The 22209-nt window shown below is 37.7% G+C and overlaps 1 protein-coding gene across 4 annotated transcripts in view; it reads left to right on the forward strand.

The window, feature by feature from the left end:
- The window catches only part of KIF6 (kinesin family member 6), a 410860-nt gene that overhangs the window by 17659 nt on the left and 370992 nt on the right, over nucleotides 1–22209 (forward strand). The window lies entirely within an intron of this gene.

Genomic DNA, 22209 nt, shown 5'->3' on the forward strand with positions numbered 1-22209 from the left:
TACTGCCAGGGTGCTATCAGGTTAGGAGGGGACTTTCATCCCCACTTGAAGGTAATAGCTACCCACCCCACCAGGCTGTCAGTGGGAGGCTCTTGGGAACCCTGGAGTTCACCATTCAGCAGTAAGTAACAAGGCATTCTCCACCCCGCTATGGTGTCAGGGAGCAGTAACAGGATTCCCTCCCTTGCCCATCCCAGGAGATATCCGTTGAATCCTAGATGGGAGCTTGAAATCTTACCTCCATCCAGAGGGAATGAGTTCCCTCCACAGATATCAAGAGAAGAGGAGTGAGGAAGCTGGACTTCTGCTCTAACTGGCAGTAGTGAGGTGGTGGTCCCCTTGCCCCTCTAGTGTGGTGTCAGAGGAAGTTGGCCAGAACAGAAGATTTAGGTATGATATGGGCTTAATATCTAAAATATCAAGGATAACAAATCAACACCAAAAGTAGTAGAAGACAGGTAATAATTAAAATCAGAGTTGAACTCAATGAAATTGAAACAAAAGAAACAATTGAAAAAAACAGAGTTGGTTCTTGAAAAAATAAATAAATAAAATTGATAAGTCCTTAACCACACTAACAAAGAGAAAGAGAAAACTCAAATTACTAAGATTCATGATGAAAAAGGAAATATTGCTATAGACACTACTGAAATATAGAAGATAATTAGAATCTATTTTGAAAATTTATACTCCAATAAAATAGAAAATCTTGAAGACATTGACAAATTTCTAGAGACCTAACCAAACTAAACCAGGAGGATAAACACAATTTGAACAGATCAATCTTAAGCAATGAAATAGAAGACGTCATCAAAAGCCTACCAACCAAGAAAAACCCAGGACCAGACGAATTCTCAACTGAGTTCTATAAAACGTTCAAAGAAGAATTAACACTAATACTTCTTAAATTATACCATGAAATAGAAAAGGAGGAAACCTTTCTAAATACATTCTATGAAGCTAGTATCACCGTGATACCAAAACCAAAGAAAGACACATCAAGGAAAGAAAACTTCAGACCAATATCCCTGATGAATATAGATGCAAATATTCTCAATAAAATTCTGGCAAATCACAAACAAAAACTTTAAAAAGATAGTGCACCATGATCAAGTGGGGTTCATCTCAGGAATGCAAAGTTGGTTCAACATATGGAAATAAATGTAATTCATCACATCAAGACTTAAGGACAAGAATCAAGTGATCATCTCAATAGATGCGGAGAAAGCATTTGACAAAATATAGCACCCCTTCATGATCAAAACACTAGAAAAACTAGGGATAGTAGGAACATACCTCAACATTGTAAAAGCCATCTATGCTAAGCCCAAGGCCAACATCATTCTAAATGGAGAAAAATTAAAAGTATTCCCTCTAAAAACTGGAACAAGACAGGGATGCCCTCTTTTATTACTTCTATTCAACATTGTCCTTGAAACTCTAGCCAGAGCAATCAAAAGAAAGAAAAGGATAAGAATAGGAAAAGCAGAATGCAACCTATCATATTTGCTAATGACATTATTCTATATTTAGAAGATACAAAAAATTCCACTAGAAACGTTCTAGAACTAATAAAGTAGCAGGATATAAAATTAATACCCATAAATCAAATGTGTCCCAATACATCAGTGATGAATCCACTGAAAGAGAAATTAGGAAAACTACTGCATTCACAATAGCCTCAAAAAAATATAAAATACTTGGGAATCAATCTAACAAAAGAACTGAAAGACCTCTACAATGAAAACTACAGAACCCTGAAGAAACTGAAGAAGACCTTAGGAGGTAGAAAGATCTCCATGCTCCTAGACAGGAAGCATTAACATTGTCAAAATGGCTATACTACCAAAAGCATTATACAGATTTAATGCAAGTCCTATTAAAATTCCAGTGACATTCTTCATAAAAATAGAAAAAATAATCATGAAATTTGGAAAAATAAGAGACCCAGAATAGCCAAAGCAATCCTTAGCAAGAAAACTGAAGCATGATGCATCACGATAGCAGACCTTAAATTATACTACTGAAATGGTAGCAAAAAATGGCATGGTATTGGCACTAAAACTGATATGTAGAGCAAGGGTACCAAAGAGAAGACACAGAGACAAACCCACATAAATACAGTTATCTCATACTAGAGAAAGGTGCCAAAAACATACAATGAAGAAAAGATAGCCTCTTCAACAAATGGTGCTGGGAAAATTGGAAATTCATATGTAGCAAAATGAAATTAAACCCCTCTCTCTCACCCTATACAAAACTCAACTCAAAATGGATCAAGGACCAAGGAATTAGACCAGAGACCCTGAGGCTAAATAGAAGAAAAAGTAGGTCCAAATCTTCATCATGTGAACTTAGCACCTGACTTCCTTAACAAGACTCCCAGAGTGCAAGAAGTAAAATCAAGAATCAATAAATGGGATGGATTCAAAAAAGCTTCTTCACAGCAAAGGAAACAATCAATAACTTGAAGAGAGGGCCTACAGAGTGGGAGAAAAATCTTTACTGCATGCACTTCAGAGAGAGCACTAATCTCCAGAATTTATAAAGAACTTAACACCAAAAATACAATCAATAAATAGGCTGAGGAACTGAACAGATACTTCACAGAAAAAATACAATCAATTAACAAACATGAAAAAATGTTCAACTTTTTAGCAATTAGAGAAATGCAAAATCAAAACTACTCTAAGATTTCATCTCATTCCAGACAGAATGGCAATTATCCCGAATAAGTATTGGCAAGGATGTGGGGAAAAAGGTACACTACATTGCTCGTGGGACTGCAAATTGGTGCAACCACTGTGGAAAGCAGTTATAGTCCAGTAAGAAAACCTGGAATAGAACCACCATTTGACCCAGCCATCCCCCTCCTAGGCTTATGCCCAAAGGACCTAACATCAGCATACTATAGTGACACAGCCCCATCAATGTTTACATCAGCTCAATTTACAATAGCTAAACTATGGAACCAGCCTGGATGCCCTTCAACAAATGAATGGATAAAGAAACTGTGGTAATATACACAATGGAATATTACTCAGCCTTAAAGAATAATGAAATTATGCCTTTTGCTGGTAAATGAATAGAACTGGAGATTACTGTGATAAGCCAATCCCAAAGAACCAAAGGTCAAATGTTTTTTCTGATATGCGGATGCTAATTCACAATGGTGGGGGAAGAATAGTGGTATTTTGGACTAAACAGAGGGGATTGAAGGGAGGGGAGGAGGAATGGGAGTAGGAGTGATAGTAGAATGAATCTGACTTTATTATCCTATGTGCCTATATGATTACATGACCTGTGTAACTCTACATCATACAATCAGACATGATGAAATTATACTCCATTTATGTATGATGTGTCAAAGTGCATTCTACTATCATATATAACTAATTAGAACAAATTTTAAAAAGAGAACTTAAAAAAATTGTACTAAGGAAATTGTTAACTTTGGGGGAAAAATGTAGCACTGATGAAATTCTTCATGGTGCTGTTTATAACAGTGAAAAATCACAACCAAATTTGTTGTCTATATTAATTAAGTTAAGCAACAAATTAACTAGACAATTAAGTTGTCTATATTATTAAGTTATATTAATGAGTTAAGCATAATGCTTAACTCATTACTTCCCTGGCCATAGAATTGAATATTATGCAGCCATTTAGTATATCAACTAACTTGAAAATGTATTATATTTCTTAGTGAGAAAAGCAAATTATATTGTATTACAGTATAAAAAATGAAATAAAATATCCAGGATACAATTGAAAATCACATTTCATACCAACAACCAGGAAAATATCAACTTGCCTTAGAAGAAACAATTAACAAATGCCAATATATAGATAATCCAGGTTTTGGAATGATTTGATAGGGATTTTAAAACAATCATCATAAAAATCATTCAGTAAGCAACTATGAACATGTTTGAAACAAATTGAAAAATTGGTAGTCTGAACAAAGAAGTAGAAGACAAAGAAGGACCGAAAGGAAATTTTAGAACTTAAGAGTACAATAACTGGAATAAAAGATTTGATGGATGAGCTCAATAACAGAATGAAAAGATCAGAAGAAGGATTAGTGAACTTAAAGATAGAATGCAAGAAATTCAATTTGAAGAACAGAAAAAAATAGACTGAGAAAATGAAGAGACTCTGGAGGACCTGTGAGAACAATAGCAGAACATCTAGTATTTATATCATCAGAGTCCTAAAAAGAGGAGAAAGAGGATAGGGCTGAAAAGTATTCAACATAATGGCTGAAAATTCCCCAAACTGGCAAAAGATACACACCTAGACTTGCCAAGAAACTGAGCAAACCCCAAATGGGATAAATATAAATCACCCAAGGAAAATCATAATCAAACTTAAGAAAATTAAGGACAAATTTAAAATCTGAAAGCCACTAGAGAAATGATACTATAAGAAAAAAAATCATTTGGACACAGCGGATGTCTCATCAGAAACCATGGAGTCTAGATGGAAATAGCAGAATATTTTCACTGCTGAAAGGTGATCCTATATCCAGTGCCATTATTCTTCAAGAATTAAAGAGGAATAAAGACATTTTCAGGAGAAGGAAAGCTAGGAGAATTAGTTGTTAATGTATCTATCCTAAAAGAAGGGATTAAAAAGAGGCTTTTGGGGAGGTGGGAAGGGAAATGAAAAATGAAGGCATCTCAGAACATTAGAAATGAATCAAGTCAAAATATGGATTGATGCAATAAACTGTCCTTCCCTTTCATCTCTAAATTACATTTGACAATTGGAACAAAAATGAGAGCACTGCCTACTGTTGCATTGCAAGCAGGGGGCAAAGGGACTTAAAGGGAAGGTCCGTACCCTTCATTAAACAGGTAACAGATCAACACCGTAGAGCTCTGTGGTGAAGGAAGAGCCCCGTATCTTGATGGTGGTGCTTATTCCAGTCTACACATGATGAAATAGCACAGACGTGTAGGCACACATTGCTCCAGGGCCAGTTTCCTGGTGTTGATAATGTGCCTTATTACTCAGGAGAATGACCCAGAGCTGCTCTACCGAGATCTTAAGGAAAGGTGTAATATTGCCCCTCCACCTACAGCTAGTGAATTTGGAGAGAGCAATGGCAATTGAAGTAATGAACACAGATGGTATAAAGATGCACGTTTCAAATGCAGGTTTTAATATTTTAAGTAAACAGACGAGCTTACACTTGATGTCTCTTCTGGAGAATAATTGAAACTGTATACTACCATTTTTGCAATGACAGCTGCTGTTTAAAGCTGTTGATAATTCATTTGACAAAATACCTCCAGGGAAAAGAAGGCCTGGGAATTTTATGAAGCTACTTGATGTGGGCAGGTGAGCTCTTTGATGGGTGTGTACATATGATGAAAATTACTGAGGCAGTGATAAAGTCAAAAGCATGACTTGAGTTAAAAAGTTCTTTGGGTTTTCCTGAGACAGTAAAAGAGACCAGCTGGTGGATTAGCAAAGTACTCACACTAAGGATGTGACTTCTTAGCAAGAAGATCTTGTCTTAAGCTGGGGTTCCCAGAAGCAGATCCTGAGACTGGGATTCCATAGAACTAGATGACTTGGGAGGTGAGCCGGGGAAAGAGCAGGAGAAGAGTGGGAAATGAGAACAGGATGGAAAGGAAGTCACCATTGGGTAGGATAAAGAGCTGGTTAAGCAATGAGGAACTGGAACTCAATTCCACTGATACACTCTGGAAATTCTTAGGAACCTGCCTCGGAGTTGACCCACCCAAGGGGCAAAGAAGCTGGGGTGTTTAACCACCCTTGTCTACCACTGGATGAGAACTGCTTCAGAGTGTTAACTCTGTGGCACTTCAAGCCCCACCTGTTCATGAATTAAACAGACATCTGCAGTGAAGGAAAGCAGGTGGGCAGGGAGCCGCAGCTGTTTGCAGTAAGAACCCATCAGGGTGAAAGTGAATGGAAAACAGGGCCTCCCACATCGCTCCTCATTGTGGTCTGGAAATTTCCAAGCTTCTTTCCCCAACAATTACCCTGGTAGCATAGCAGGTAAACAAAATGCAAAAGAAATCAGAAATAATGTTATTTGTATCTGCATCTTTTTGTGAGATTGTATCCTCGAAATATCGTGATACCAGACAGGAGAAGGAAGGTGACTTGGCATACTGAGTTGGGGTGGCAGCTCTCTTCATTCCTCATTTCTTCCCAGTATTGGACTATTCTGAAATTTACTTTTACTTTTCAGTACTTGGGATTAACCCAGGGATACTCTATCACTGTACTGTATCCTCAGTCCTTTGATTTTTTTTATTTTGAGACAGTCAGGCTAAGTTGCTGAGGCTGGCCTTACACTTGCTATCCTCTTGCCTCAGCTTCCTAAGTAGCTGGTATTATAGGTCTGTACCACTGCACCTAAATTGTCCATTAATTCTTGAAGATAGCAGAAACCCCTCTTACTCATAAATAATTTAAAACACTACTTTTTATTTTTGCTATTCCTCAAACACAGTAGGGATGTTCCCAACTAAAGGCTTTTGCACCTGGTGCCTCTTCTCCCAGCTATGCTCCTGACAGGAAGGGACAAGCCAGAATTACTCCTACTTACTGAATAGGTAACTGTTCTTTTATCTAGGCCACTGTTCCCTCAAAAGCATGGTCCCTGGATCAGCAGCATCAATATCACCTGGCAACTTGTTAGAAATGCAGATCTTGCCAGGCTCGGTGGTGCATGCCTGTAATTCCAGCAATTCAGGAGGCTGAGGCAGGAGGAGCACAAGTTCAAAGCCAGCCTCAGCAACTTAGTGAGACCCTAAGCAACTTAAACAAGACAAATCTGGGGCATTACCCAGACTTCCTGAATCAGAATAATCTGTATTATAATAAACTCTCCAGGTGATTCTAATGCACACTAAAGTTCAAGCTTCACCCCCCTAGACTTAACATAGATTGTGGGGTAATACAATTAAGGACAGAGGAAACCTATGACTTTTGCAGTTAAAGACATTCTTCTCAGCAATCTTAGATGTGCTTTGAGCAACTTTACAATTCTGAAATTAGTATTTATTGATAAGTAAGTAATCACTTACTTTTAAAATAAAGTGCCTTATCATAAAGTCAGTGATGGCTTTATGTCCATGAGATCTGTATGTAGCACAAGGCCCCATGCACATAAGGGACCCAGTCTGCTTAATGTGCTGCTGTTCTCATTCATCATTAAAAAGTAACAACAACAACAACAAAAATCAAACCATTTGGACTAAGGTACGTAACACTTTCCATAAAGAAATAATTGTGGGAGACTATTTAATACACTGATTAAGACCATGAACCTTAAAGTCATGAAACCGCAGTACAGGTCACACAGTTCAGCTATGGCCTCAGACAAATTACTTAATCTCTCTGTCTCAGGTTTTTATCTTTAAATAGGGAAAATGACACTGTAATACCAATCTTATTAGCCTTGACAGACAAACGAAATTTACAAAAAGCTTCATGCCCCGGTGCATAGTACATGCTCAGTAAGTTATCAGCTATCACTTTTGACTACACCAAAAGGATCTTTCATTCTAATTCCGGATTCTATCAAGTTGTGAATTTTTTTCTTTATGGATTTTTTTTTTCCTTGACAGTTTTTAAATTTGGTTTCTCTTGGGGTACAAAGTTGCAATTTTATCTAAGATTTTAATTTTAAGATATGAGGATGCATTTACAAATGATTCAAATGTATTTGTAGTTATTATTACTCACCTTAAGATCCTCTGAAAGAATGGTATACAAAGAAAGCAAACAGAATGCAAGACCTTCTGGAAAATCCTTCCTACACAAATGTCTAGTGATTGATTACAACTGGCAAGATTTTTACTACACTTTTGAATTCACAATTGGCAAAAGTACAGCCATACTTAAAGTGTTGTTTAAATTGAGGGAAATACAGCAGTAAATTTATCTCATGCTTTATTAATTGCAGATTTAATTATCTTCATTTGAAAGTTTCTTTACTTGGAACAGTTTGTTTAATGGAATTTCTGTAATGCTCAGTGAATTTGGGCTTTACTTTTATGCTTGACCATGTGTTTTTGATCAGAATTTTTAGTGTACTTGCTAAATAATGTGAGCAAATTTACTTATTGTAATTTGGGAGCACTAAATACATTTTATGTAGTACTTTGCCAATTTCAGAGCACATTCATGTGTATATCTCACTTAACTTGTACAGTAATCTTACACATTGATAGGTATTACTTACTCTCATTTTAGATAAGAAAACCCAGGCTCTGAGCATTTAATTGACTTCTGCAAGGTCCTGTGGTAATTAGATTGCAAATTTGAGACAAGAATAGATCTTCCTTTCATAGTGTTCGTATCCTTACATTACTTTATTATACTCAGCATTTATGTGTTTTCTTTAATTTTACTGAAATTTCTCTTGCTAAGTTCACCCATGCTGTTCATGTCAATGGACATTTTTCAGTTCTTATCCCACTTGCTATTCTGCAACATTGTGCACTATTTACTCTTTCTTCCAGGTCATTTTAGGAATAGGCAAATTGAGCTGTTTGTTGTGTTTTGGGTGGTGGGGTGGGTAAGGAGTGAAAGGCACTTTCCCTTTCCTTCCCACTTCTGGTGTTTTAACTCCTGTGCTGCAGATGTCCATGGTCTCTCTTGGTCCCTTAGCTCACCCATGCTCTGTCAAATTTTCATGTGTTCCAAATGATATATTTTTTTTTCCCTTTCGTCTGTAAAACATCTTCACTCAGTATAACTATTCTCAGAAGAAAATATTTAGATTTTATCAATTGAACTTCCTTCGTCATTCTATCTATCGAGAGCTAACTATATATCGGGTACCACAGTCTTACCTGTCTTAGAGGAATATGTGTTATTTTTGAAAAATCTTGTTTAGCAAAATCAGTCTAAGACTGATGGAATTTCAGGCATGATGATACACTGAAATGAACACTATTAAGATGTATGAGCAAACCTTTTGGACAAGAGTCCAGTTGTATCATTGGTATGTCTACCATCCTCACAGCTTCGGGTAAGGAAATACTGTCCCCCACAATTCTAGTGAGAATTATGTTATGGTCTTGTGACATTGTCCTCTGCAGCTGTGGCTGATGAGGTCAGAAGGCGGCATTTGAGTCAAGGCAGTGATGTAAAAGGTGCTGGTGGCTTAGGAGGTAGATCTGGGGCTAGGAGCAGTCCCCAAATAGAAATGAATGGGGAATATCAGACTCTCACCCCTGGCAGTGTGAGGGGGAAAAATCTGGACAAAGCAGGCTACAGCATCAGGAGCAGAAATTGCAAGACTGTCTGGTGGAGAGAGTCTGGAGAGATCACTGTGGGCTAAAAGGGAATGACAGTTATAAGTCAGTGGAGACTGTGAACTACGCAAAGATAGACAAGATGGTCCTAAGAGATCTGGAAGCCTAGTGGAAATTACCACATGGCCTCATATTCTTAAATTCCCTTCCTTCTCATTGGTTTTTGTTCGTTACAACTGCATCTAATTACATCAGAGTCACATTCTATAAGCAGACATGATTTACTTTACATCAAATATTGGCTCAGATGCAGATTTGTACTTTACTTTTGAGTTCATATTGAAAATCCAAAAGCAAAATGATAGTTGTATAAATCAAGTTTAATACTTGAATCACTTAAGTTTATAGAGCCTAGTTCTCTAGTGTGAACTGCACTAGTGACTGCAAGGGAAGCTTATCAGGTTATTTCTCTTCAGCGACTTCCATCGCACACAGAAAAAACTCAGCTCTTTAGGAAAGGTCATTGTTTTACATGAACCATCAACTAAAATATACTATGGTTTATATTTTGAAATAACTTATCAGAAATGTATCTCAGTGTTGTCACAGACTATGAAATCCTTTTAACAATTCCAGTAATAGTTACAATACAGAGGTCTTTCTCAAAATAAAAAAAACATTTAAATTATTTGTGATCTTATGTTTGCCAAGTTACTGATTTTGCTTTCTCTTTTATCAATTGAAAATAAAGTTGCTCAAAAATATAAATTTTGATTATCTAATGAATAAATATGTGGAAAAGTAGGCCAGGAGGGATTGCGGATTTAGCTCAGTGGTAGAGAGCTTGCCTAACACATGCAAGGCCCTGAGTTCAGTTTTTAACCCTGGAAAAAAGAAAAGAAAAGTAGGTCAGGAAATTTGTATGATCAGTCAAAATATATTAATAAAATACTATTTTTTTTTTGTATTTTATAAACTTGTAACACCAACATATGTTTTTATAATGTGGAAGTCTGTCATCACTCATGTATTACTATGATCCCTCTAATTATTGAGCAATTCTTGTAAAATATGGCACTAAAATATTTTAAGGGAAAAAGCTTTGGTTTTTTCAGTGTCTTTATCAGTGCTTTTTCGTGCTTTCTGAACGAGGGACCTTGCATTTTCATTGTGCACTGAACCCCCAATAGTGTAGCCAGTCCTGCCTTGGTCTCCCATGGTCTCCCTCCCTTGCATGTAAACAAGCCTCTACATTATACTTTCCCCCACCCAATATTCTCCCTTTTGTTTACTCTGCTTCTGATTTTAATGTTTCAGAAACTACCAGTTTTAAGGATTTTGCCCTGGTTGTTTTCTCTACCTGAAATGTTCTTTCTCCAAATATCCATACAGCTCAGTGTGTGTCACCTCTTTAAAATTTTTGCTCAAATATCACCTTTTTTTTCCCTCTTTTAAGTGTTACCTTTTTTTATAAGGCTCACCCTGACACCTTAGTTAAAACTGTAATATGTCCCTCTCCCCTACCATTGTGGATCCCTCCCCACCTTATTCTACATTTTTTCCATAGCACTGATGACCTTGTAACTTACTTGTATACTATGTCTGTTGTACATTAACTGTCGCCTCTAATATTATGTCAGCTTCACAAGGACAGGCGTCTTTTTCCATTTTGTTCATTGATGCCCCCAATTACCTCTAACAGTGCTAGATACCCAGTGAGTATTTGTACAATGAATGAAATCTGAAACTATTAGGTGAACATACAATTGCTCTGCAAGCCAAAGTTATTCACATAACTTCAGAGTGCTTTTCTTTGTTGTAAAATAAGCAAATTAGATTCTTTATTCTTCAAGTTGTTTACAACTAATGCTTTTGTGTTTCCATCCATTTTAATTAATGAAAATTCCCATTATAGAGCCATGCACTCAATGCATGCTAATTAAATAATGTAGTTTATGTAATTATAGCATATTTAGAGCCATAAAAGGCTTTCAGAATGCTAAAAACTTGGTAATAAAAGCTAAAACAGGGGAAATAAAAAGAAAACCTCAATGGTTCAATTCCTTATTTGCTTGTTAAGAATATTTGTCCCTTATGAGATCCTGTTTTGCCTAAAACTAAATGATAATAAAGTACATTATGTTTTCATTTAGGGATATCTGTATTTTCACTGAGTTTGGGTGCCTAGCTATTTGTGTTAGAAATTATTCATAAATAAAGTATTCTTCATCCATGATTCTATAGTGATTCAATATGTATTTACTAATGTGTTCACTCTTGAGCAGTGAAATCTTCAACAATCAATATTCCTTTTTCTTCTGATTTATTTTATCACAAGAATATTATTTTTTTCTCACTGAGAAATCAAGTTTATTGTAACAACTGGAAATATCCTTTTTTAAATGAACTTTTGTTACATGATACTTTTAAAGATACAGAATTACATCTTTCATGGGGGAAAATGTACTGAAAGCTGCTGTGCTATTTTTATGCCTGGTAGAGGAATTATTTCTATGAGGACAACAAAATATGGATTTCCAAGGAATCTACCAGAATATTGAATCACTTAAGCAGCACACCAAAGCTGTTTTCTGAGTGTAGATATCGATAAAAATTTTGATTAGGGGGGCTGGGGTTGTGGCTCAGGGTCTGAGCACTTGCCTGGCATGTGTGAGGCATTAGGTTTGATCCTTGGCACCACATAAAAATAAATAAATAAAGGTATTGTGTCCATCTACAACTAAAATTTTTTTTAAAAAAAGTACTATAGTTTTTTAAATAATATAAGGATGGAAACCATGGCAATAATGTATCTATATTAGATGAAGGCATAGCTCCAAAGATATCCTAGTTTCCATGTGATATTAATATAGGTAGCATATGAATCAAAATCTTAAGGTACTAAGAAGATACTAAGACAAATACTAACAAGTTGTTCATTCTGTAGCTTTCCAATGTGTTTTATTCTTAATATGATGGTAAATTTGCCAGGTCACATGGAAAAATGATCAGTCCAATGTTAGTCTCCAGAATATTCTCAATGATGAGATAGAAACCTATTGTAAAACAAATAAAAAGGAATTTATTGACTTATATGGCTAGAAAGTCTAGAAATGTTTTGTTTCAGTTTTCTCCATGTGGCTGATGGCACCAAGTTTACAGGCTTACAAAACAATGACTGAAAATAGGACATCATCTTTCCTACCAGCTTCAGTGAAGTGTCCATGTGAACACCCTGGAGTCACATGTTCATCCCTAATTAATCATAGTCACTAGAGGATGAGGTATTCCTATGACCTCAACCTTCTCACCCCGATTATCAACCGTACTCGCACCACCTGAGAAGAGATTTTTGCCAAAGGACAGGAAGTTGGTGACAGCAGAAGAAGGATAAGAACATAAGCTGAGCAGATAAACCACTGCTTTGGATTAACAATAAAGTACATAAAGCCACATCAATTGGCAGATAACTTAGTGTCTAAGACTTAAGTTTGATTATAGAAGGTAAAGAACAAGATCAAGGCTTATTAACATTTTGCCTGTACTTTTCTGCGGTGTCTAACAATTAGCCCAGCTACTTAACTATGGGAGGTTTACAGTATTATTATATTTTGGGTTGATTGTGGTTACATCATGTTAGATTTAAAATCTAACATGCACTAAGCTGCTACTGTGTATCAATTTTTAAATATTGAGATATTACATACACACACACACACACACACACATACTTATTGAAAAAGTGAGATATAGGATAATCTGTGACTAAAAAAAATATTAAGATAACAGTGACTTAAAGCTCTAGTGTTGATTTTCTCATGTAAAAGAAACCTGGAGGTAGGTAGTCCTAGATAGCTCTGTGACCACCATGGACACACGCTCCTTCTCTCTTGTTGTTCCACCATCCTTATCACATCACCTTGTGGTGTAAGATGGTTGTTTAAACTTCAGCCCAAAGATGTACCTTCTAGGAAGAAAGAAGGAGAAAGGAGAAGAAGGTTGCAGCCACTCCTTAAAAAAAATGAAAACAAAAACAAAAAAAACCCTGGCATTCCCATGCAACATTTCCTCTTAGATGTCATTAGCCATAACTTACTCACATGTCCATGCCAAGTACTTAAGTGAGACAGGGAAATGCACTTTTAGCTGGGCAGCAGTAGCCCAGCTGAAATCCCAGGTTTGGTTAGTAGGCAGCCAGGAATCTCTGCATCACACCAGCTCTTGAGTCACTCACCCTGCAATGGCTACAGAGCTGGCAGACCATGTGGCCTAAATTAGAAGTCTTAATATCTCTGGCTTTTACTTGTTTGGTGCCCTCAGTAACTCTCTTCCTTCCCTTGTCTAGGCCTCATTCTGTAAAATGCAGCTCTTCGAGGATTTTCTCTTGGCACTAATTTCCCTCCTAGCACACTGATTTCCCTAGTAGTACACGCTGATTTGGGCAGTGAGGTTCTACACTAATGCCATGTGTGATCATTGCTTCTTCATGTGCCCTTCAGGTTTTACCTAAGTGAATTGACTCTTCCCTAAGTGAACACAGATGGAGTTGTTTATAATGGTGATCCTGTTGATGCGGAGGGGCTACTTCATTTCTGTCCTAACTGGTGCATTGCTGTATTGCTTTTAAAAGTGAGACTTAATATATTAAGTGCAGTATACTCTTCTCTCATGAAAAAAACATTGAGTATAACTCTTCTTGTTCATTTCATTTATTGAAGATCCCTTAAGGAGCTGTAAGACTACAATAAGGTTGTATATCGATTAGCCTTGAATAAATTTATTCAAATGTAGGTATGGTGGGAAATATTTTCCCTTGCAGAGTACTTGACAAAACAAGTAATGGACAGAGGTTCAGAAATATTTCAGTGGTATAATCATGATTTTTCTTTGTTAGACATATAACAACGCATAACATTATTTTATTTTAACTATAAATATGTTCAAATATGTTTAGGATCTCATCATATTGAGCCATGTATTACAATTTTAGCATATTGGAAAAGGTCTTGGCAATTTACCCACATGCAGCAACCCCTCTAAGATTGAAAGCCTGGGTTAAAAAGTTGAGTGCAAAGCTTCTTCAATAAAATTCTCCTTGAGCATAAATTCTGAATGATTTATTACAGGGTTTTTAAACCAGATCCAAACATGTAATGTCACCATGTAGGTATCATATTAAGAAAAGAAAAGCAGGGCTGGGGTTGTGGCTCAGTGGTAGAGTGCTTGCCTAGCATGTGAGAGGCATTGGGTTTGATTCTCAGCACCACATAAAATAAATAAAGAAAGGTCCATCAACAACAAAAAAATATTTTATAAAAAAGAAAAGAATGACAGCTATTACTTTTGAAAAGGTGAGATGGTTTAAAAATGTTAAGCATAGACCTATTTACAGACATATTCATATGTAGTTTTACATTTAGGGTTTTATCTTTTGCTCTACTAAAATACTGAAGAGAGAAGTGAGAATAATCAAGGGAGGGGAAACAGGTCTCATTAAATTGTGTAGAGGCCAGGTTGAGGTCTCCTAAGAATGATGATTTTTAGCTTTTCTCTTCCAACCAAGGAGGTGGTTGACTGGTGAGGAATGTGTTTTTATGTGGGGTAGTATCATCCAAATGGGTATTGGTAACTAACCTAGGTTAGTCTTAGGGTTTTCTTTTGTTTAATAGAAATTCAGACACAGGCCACAGTGACTATAAGAAGTAAGGATTCATGTGATTTTCTATCACAGGGACCAAATCAGCCTAGCGAGTCCAAGGTTCCTAAGGCCTTCAGGATGAGATGTCTGCATAGATAAATAGTGTTTTCCCTGAAAAGTGGCACATTTGAACTGTGGCACATTTCAGTGTTCCATTTGATGCTATGTTTTCTTCAGTTTTTCTCTTGGTGCACTAGTATGAATGTGCTCTTCTCATGAAGATGTAATTAATGTAATTACCACCAAGTCAACTTTAGAAGATTGTTTCTTTTATGGCTACACTTAAAATACATATATGTATAATTGTCAGACAGAAATTCTAGTAATATGCAAAATTATGTAGCCAGAAACACTGAAATATTTCTACAGGGAAAACCCAGATCCCAGAGTCTTGGGATTGAAAGGAAATTCAAGGCATTGGCCTTCTGTCAATGAGTAGAATTTACCCAGGTCATCAGAAGATTCTACATATTCACTTGCTCTTACGCTCAATTTACTTCCACACTGAGTATTTTTGACACTGCCTTTATCAAGAAGAATTATTGGAAAGAGATCCTTCCCCTTTTGCCATCTCAAATACATCTATTTTTCTCTTAGCTTCTTGTCCTTTCCTCTTCAAAGTATTTCTGTTTACTACTTTCACCACCTGGCCTGTGATCTCAGACTCAGTTTGTCTTTTTCAGAAATGCCTCTCTTAATTCACTCCAACTAGAGTTGCCAGATTGAGTGAATGAAAATGCAGGATACCCATTAAATTTGAATTTCAAATAAACAATGAATGGTTTTTTAGTATAAATGTATCACAAATGTTGCATCGTCCCCACTTATTCATTGTTTAGCTGAAATTCAAACTCAAACAGGCATCATGTATTTTAGCTGGCAAGCCTACTTCCAACCCTTGTCCCTGTGAGCTTGTCTGTGTATTTTCTTTGTTGAAGTTCACATTTCCATCAGTGGATCGAGCTGCAGGGATGGCCCTCCTTTGCGTCTGCATTTTCCGTTGCCTGCGGCCATCCCATCTGGATTGTGTTCTGTTCTCCCTGTGTTGGTTTCTTAGTATGCTGCAGGTCCACTCCTGTTCTCTTTCCTGTTAGCAGCATGGCCGTGTTCATGTCCGACACTGCAGGGTTTTTGGATCCTCCTTTACCCTTCTTCCCTGTTGCTAGTCAGTAGCATGTCCTGTGCCTTCTTCCTTCCCAGTCCACTTTTGCTTCCCTTTCTTTTTCACACTCCCTTCCTTCTGTCTGTTTCCCACACTGCCCCCATTCTGTTCCTGGCCTGAATGTTCCCTGCCCCAACTGCTCATTCTGCTGGCCTGTCCCAGGCTCTGCCTTCCCCAGGTCGTTTTGCCCGGCCTCCTTGATCATTTTAAGTTATTACACCAGTTTTATTTCTTCCCAGTGAAAAATCTTCAAAGACTTCCTGTTGTCTGCAGAATGAAGGACCAGTGCCTTATTCAAGGCTTCATGTGCAAGGCTTTCCAGAATTGGCCTCTTCTTCTCCCCGAATGTCACTGACATCATTATTCACATCAGTGCTTATCACCTTTTAGATGTACTCACTCTTCCACTGTAAAATAATATCGAAAACTCTTGTAAAGATCTCTTAAATTATGCGACCATTTGGCATACAGATTAAAAAGAAGTATTAGCTTAGTGTTTATTACTGAGTGAATGTTACATTGTAAAATTTATTCTAATAAAAATTTGATAATATTCCCATTATATAAATACAAAGAACTGTTTTGACATTTCTCCATTTGACAAATGACACACACTTTCTTGTATTTTGAATTAATCAAGAAAAAACGTTGTTTATTAACAAAACTTAAACTGGCAGCTTGCAATATGTTTGGCTTTGTGACCAAATGTATATTGAAATGTATGTTATTACTAAACCATATGACAGCAGCACTTCATGATCTAATGATTGTTAATTCTTGCATTTTGCATTTTAAAATCAATTAATATATTTTCATACATTTTACATTATATTTTTAAGTTTCTGATTGCTATTTCTAATCATTATCTACCGTGAATGTATTTCAGAATTAGTCTTTTTCACAGTAACTACAAAGCCAGATAATGCACAATCCTCCATTTCCTCCTCATGATTCTCCTTTGTCCTGTTGTAGGAATATGTCTCAATGGTGTACCTAACCACTCTTCTCTTTATGGGTTTGGCTTGGATACAAAGTACTGTAGCAGCTTCTTGGGAAATCTGAGAAAGCCAGCCTCTGGCTCCTGTAATACTTCTTTTCTCATTCTCTTCTCCTGGGTTGTAATAAATGAAAGAACAATAGAGTTCCTGGTCTCTGGTCTATATCCATCAAAGCAAAAATGGGATTATATTAATTATGAACTTCTGTCTAGCTGAGTTCATCTTCACAAATGGTTCCGAATTCTGTGATATCATTAGTTACAGTGATGTGTATTTGTCCAAGTTAAGATGCTTAAAGTTATCAGATGGTTTCAGTATAGCAAATGCTGCAGCTCAATCTCTGCATTTGCACCAGCAGGTGGCCTATCTTCCTTTCTCCATCTGCCTTCTGTCCATGTCCTTGACTTCCTAGAGGGTTCAGGTAACAGAAAGCCCCAACAAGAGGCCAGGGACGGGGAGCCTGGTGGCTTTCTCCCTGCAATCTCCTTGTCGGGCCCTTTTTTTTAGACTCAAGATCGGTTTCCATCTCAAGGCAGCCCACTCTCTGCAACTTTCTCTCTTCTGGTCTCCAATACCCTTACCTTTTCCTGTGCTCTCAGGTCTTTGGGGGGCAATGTGTCTGTTACTCCTAGCCCTAGGTCCCAGCACTATTCCTTGTGGTACCCTATATGTTGTCACATCTTTGTACAAAGACCCTCCATGAATGAAAAATAGTGATTTATGTGGAGTAATTTAAACCACTTAACTAGAAATAGTATTCTCATTCTATGGAAAAGGAAAGCAGAGTAACGCTAACTAACATGCCACAGTGCCAGGATTTGAGCCCAGAAAATCTGGCTTCGGACTACATGATCTGGACCACTGTGCTGTACTCTACATTGATAATCTGAACAAGGAAGTGATTTCATTGTCGTTTGGGGAATATTCACACAAAAAAGATACATTGAAATTAATCATGTTGATGACAGATAAATTGATCAGCCAAATTATTCTTCTTTCTCACCTAGCACTTTCATCTGCACACTTCAAAAGATGTTGATTTTTTTCTGTTACCCAGGAAACAATGAAAGAATGATGTTCTTTGATGTTAAGGAATAGAAGTTCAAATTTCACTTATTACCCTAAGCCCTATTAGAAAACAATTCTTTGCCATAAGTATTCTCTGAACTCTCAACGGCTCAAATTTAGTTTCTTCCTGTGGTAAGAGCCCGGCATTAGGGAGTTAGTATTTGTTTCTCCCGATGACCTAGTTTTTACATAATTTTGGTGCTGTCCATTTATTCTCAAAACTGGCACCATCGTCATTTCATTGTCTGCTTTGTGTTAGGGATGTGTCTTCTTCTGCCCTGCCCCCTGTCTGCACTGACCACTCATTATTCATTGTTCATTGTCCCCCACATTCATCTGTGGCATAACCTGTCACATTTTCCATCCCCTTGGACTTGTATTGTGGTGCCGCCATTGAGTGCAGCTGCAGCGTGTTGATTCTGGACTCTAGGACCCTTGGTTGCTACACTATACTGCTTCTGCATGACTTATTTGGCAGTTGAAATTTTTTCCAACACAGCAGCTTTCTTCATGCTAAAATACTGAAAATAAAGAAACAGCCCTGCTACAGTCCTTTTGGGATCTCTAGATCGTTAAAATGCCATAGAATGATGGCCTATAATTATCCAGGCCTCAGGTATACTAACTAAAAACTTGGTCGATTGTTAGGAGCTCAAAGAAGAAAAACATAGATTTATGGCTCAGGTGTTCTTGTTAAAAATAGTACAGTTGAATGAGTGGCTGTTTATAGTTTGGGTTTTGGGTAGTTATTCTGTAGTGAGGATCCTGGTCTTGACAAATTTGCTTCCCAGTCATTTTTTCTAACATGGGCGGTTGGGCGAAGGTCAGGGTTTCTTTTCAGTTCACTCTTGTTGTCTGAAATCCTATTTGTTGTTACTGTGGACTAACACTGCCAAACTTGGAGCTTTAACTAGAAGTTCAAATGTGAGTGCAAGAAATCATTTTTAAATTTCTCAAACTATTTACCTTGGTATTGCATTTAAGATTGGTGGTGAAATAAGGTTTAGTTTTCAGACTTTCAGAGAAAGTTTCTTATTAAAAGTTTCCTGTTTTACCATATGATTTATGTAATTAGCATCTTCTCCATCAAATGTTTTTGTGTGAAGAGAGACTATTTTTAGTTTTTTATCCCAAAGGTTCTCTCAAATAAAAGGGCAGTTCTGTTTGCATCTGCTTTTATGGCAAGTTGCCCAAAACAGATCAATGTGGTGGTATCTTTTGTTTAAAAAATGCCATTTTATGTATTTTGAGATCCAGCCAGATCTATTAAGCTAAACAACTTACAAAATATGATTTATCCCATTGTCTGGCAAAGATTTAAGAATAGGTGTCATGTTGAGCTATTTTGTTTATTTTCATCAAAAGACTCTTTCATCTGCCATCCAAATAAGAAAGGATATTTAAGTACAGACATGTTATATAATCCATCCCTCATTATAAAAGAACAAATTTTCAGGAAACGTCCTTAAAATCAATTAAAACAAAAATAAATTTGTGCAGCAGACTTTTTGCATTGCATTCATTAAAAATTCAATATCTGTGAGTTTAATCAGCAATGAAGGAAGAGTAAGTACAGAGATTACCTAAACAGAGGAGGAAAATAGGGAAGTTTTGCTAGGTGTTTGGAAAAGCTGAAGAAGCTGTAGCCATCAACCACTCTGGGCACCATCAGTTGTCTCTGCTGGCTATTGCTATGCCACACGTGGGGTTGGATCCGTGGTCAAGAAACACTACCAATCCTTCAAAGTCCTTTGGCTGCTGCATACTCAGTGAAAACCCTTCTCTGGTTAAACCTGAGCATCTACCTCCATGTCTACATCTGAACTGCTGAATGTTGCCAGAGAAAAGCATGAACTGTGTTACCTGCACTCACTGGGAACTCATGCCCTCTTATCTCAAATGGGCACTCTGCAGAGCCACACAGTCCTGTCCCCTTCCCTGGCATGTGCACTTTCTCACTCTCAGAGATGGCTATTTCCCGATTTCATTCATCTCAAGCTTTCTGTATTCCCTTCCCTTTGACTCAGCTGCCTCACATGTCACTGGGTAAACAGACCCAACCAGTCAAGCACTGCCTCTGGCCGCCTCTGCATCTGCAGCCCGTAGCTCCACCTGATGTCCTGGCCTCCTCCCCGTTACAGTAGTCAGGCTCCCTGTACTCCGCAAAGGCCAGCTCTCTTCGTACTTCCCCAGTCCTTCTTGACTTGCTGTCTCAAATCTGTTGTACTTTCAATTTTCTTATTTCAGTGTTGTCACTGATTTTTCCTGATCTATAGGATTGTTCTAATCAGAACATTCCACTATCCCCTATCTTAAAATAGAACAATGACCTTTACTTATTGACATGCCTTTTAGCTATTTCCATTTCTATGCTCTCTTTCTCTAGAAGAAAAGCTACCTGAGAAGAGTTGGCCTCTTGTCTGTACTTCACTTCCCATTCATTTCTTGACCTCCTCTAATTGGGCTTTTGTCCCTCTGCCCTCCTGGGACTGTTTTTGTTAAGGTCATTAATAACCTCCAAGTTGCAGGAACCATGGTCATGTTCCTGTTCCTGTCTTCCTTGCTCTTTAAGAAGACAGGGCTACTTTCTTCCTCCTCTTTGAAACACTCTTTTGCTCTTGGTTCTCTTAGTATCACAGTGTGGTGGTTGTGGAGGTATCACACTCAGGTCTCCCTTCCTGAGAATCTGCTAACAGCAATAGCTGACTGATGGCCTTCAGTTGCCAAACCCTTAGACACAGGAACACAATCCAGACTTCTTTGAAGTGTTCTTAGCCAGAGACTGAGCTTGATGGGGGCACTAGGACTGGGACATATTTTTCATACATGAGATTCCTCTAATGGGCCATGTCGGAGTGGGACTTCCCTTTGTCCAGCCAGGTCTTTGTTAGAATTGAGCTATGATCTGAGGTTCTTCCTATCCAATCCTTCCATCCCCATCCCCTTACAAGTGTTGGACCTGCTTCAGGTCCAAAGTTCTCCTCACCTACTCCTTCTTTCTTCTTTCTATATCTTTTGTACATCGAATTTTATCTTGGTATCGGGTTTCCAGGTGACTCATATACTCTCCTGGTCCCTTACCCACTTAGTTATTCCTGCTCCTTTGCCAATTCCTCTTCCCCTCCATGAGCCCTTAACACTGATGGTTCCAACCTTGGATCCGCTCTTCTCTACTTGATCACTTTGTGATCTCACTCAGCCCCATGGCCTCAAACATAATCTTGGTGTTATTGGTTCTCAAAGCTGTATCTCCAGCTCTGATTGCTCCCCGGAAGACCAGATTTCTGTATCTAATCATGTTCTTGACTTCTCCCATTGGACATGTATGGCAATCTAAAAGATAATGTATTTTAAGGATCCTCTGTATCTTTATTTATTTAGTCATAGATGGGCACAATACCTTTATTTTATTTATTTATTTTTATGTGGTGCTGAGGATAGAATCCAGTGCCTCACACATGCTAGGCAAGTGCTCTACCACTGAGCCCCAGGCCCAGCCCAGGATCCTCTGTATCTTAATCTGTCCTCCTTCAGTTGCCCTTATCTGAGTAAGTGGCTCTGAATCATTCTGAATTTCTTGCTTTTCCTCATCTTCCATCAGTAAATCCTGTCAATGGAACAAAGTATCTCTTGAATTGATCTTTTTCTCCATCTTCCCTGTTGCCAGCCCAGTTGTCAGTTGCAATAACCCTCCAAGCCATGGCTGTCTTGACCTCTTACACTCATCCACTATTTGGTAACTAAAACACTCTTTTAAAAATGCACATCAGATTCAATCTCTCCCCTCGTTGCAGTACTACAAAAGCTCTTTGTCAAATGTTAACGCGTAAGACGCAGACTCCCTTACCTGCTTACAAAACCCTCTGTGATCTGGTTCTCCCGTCCCTCAGACCTCACTCTTCTTCCCTTTAACCCAGCCATGGTGTCTTGCTTTTTCCTTTCTCTTTTCTATTCTTTCACCATAGTGGTTTCTTTCACTTCCAAGAATAATCCAAGGTTATTCTTAAGCCTATTATCTCATCCCTAAATGTCATT

Source organism: Sciurus vulgaris (genome assembly GCF_902686455.1).
Source record: "Sciurus vulgaris genome assembly, chromosome: 7".
Classification (NCBI taxonomy): domain Eukaryota; kingdom Metazoa; phylum Chordata; class Mammalia; order Rodentia; family Sciuridae; genus Sciurus; species Sciurus vulgaris.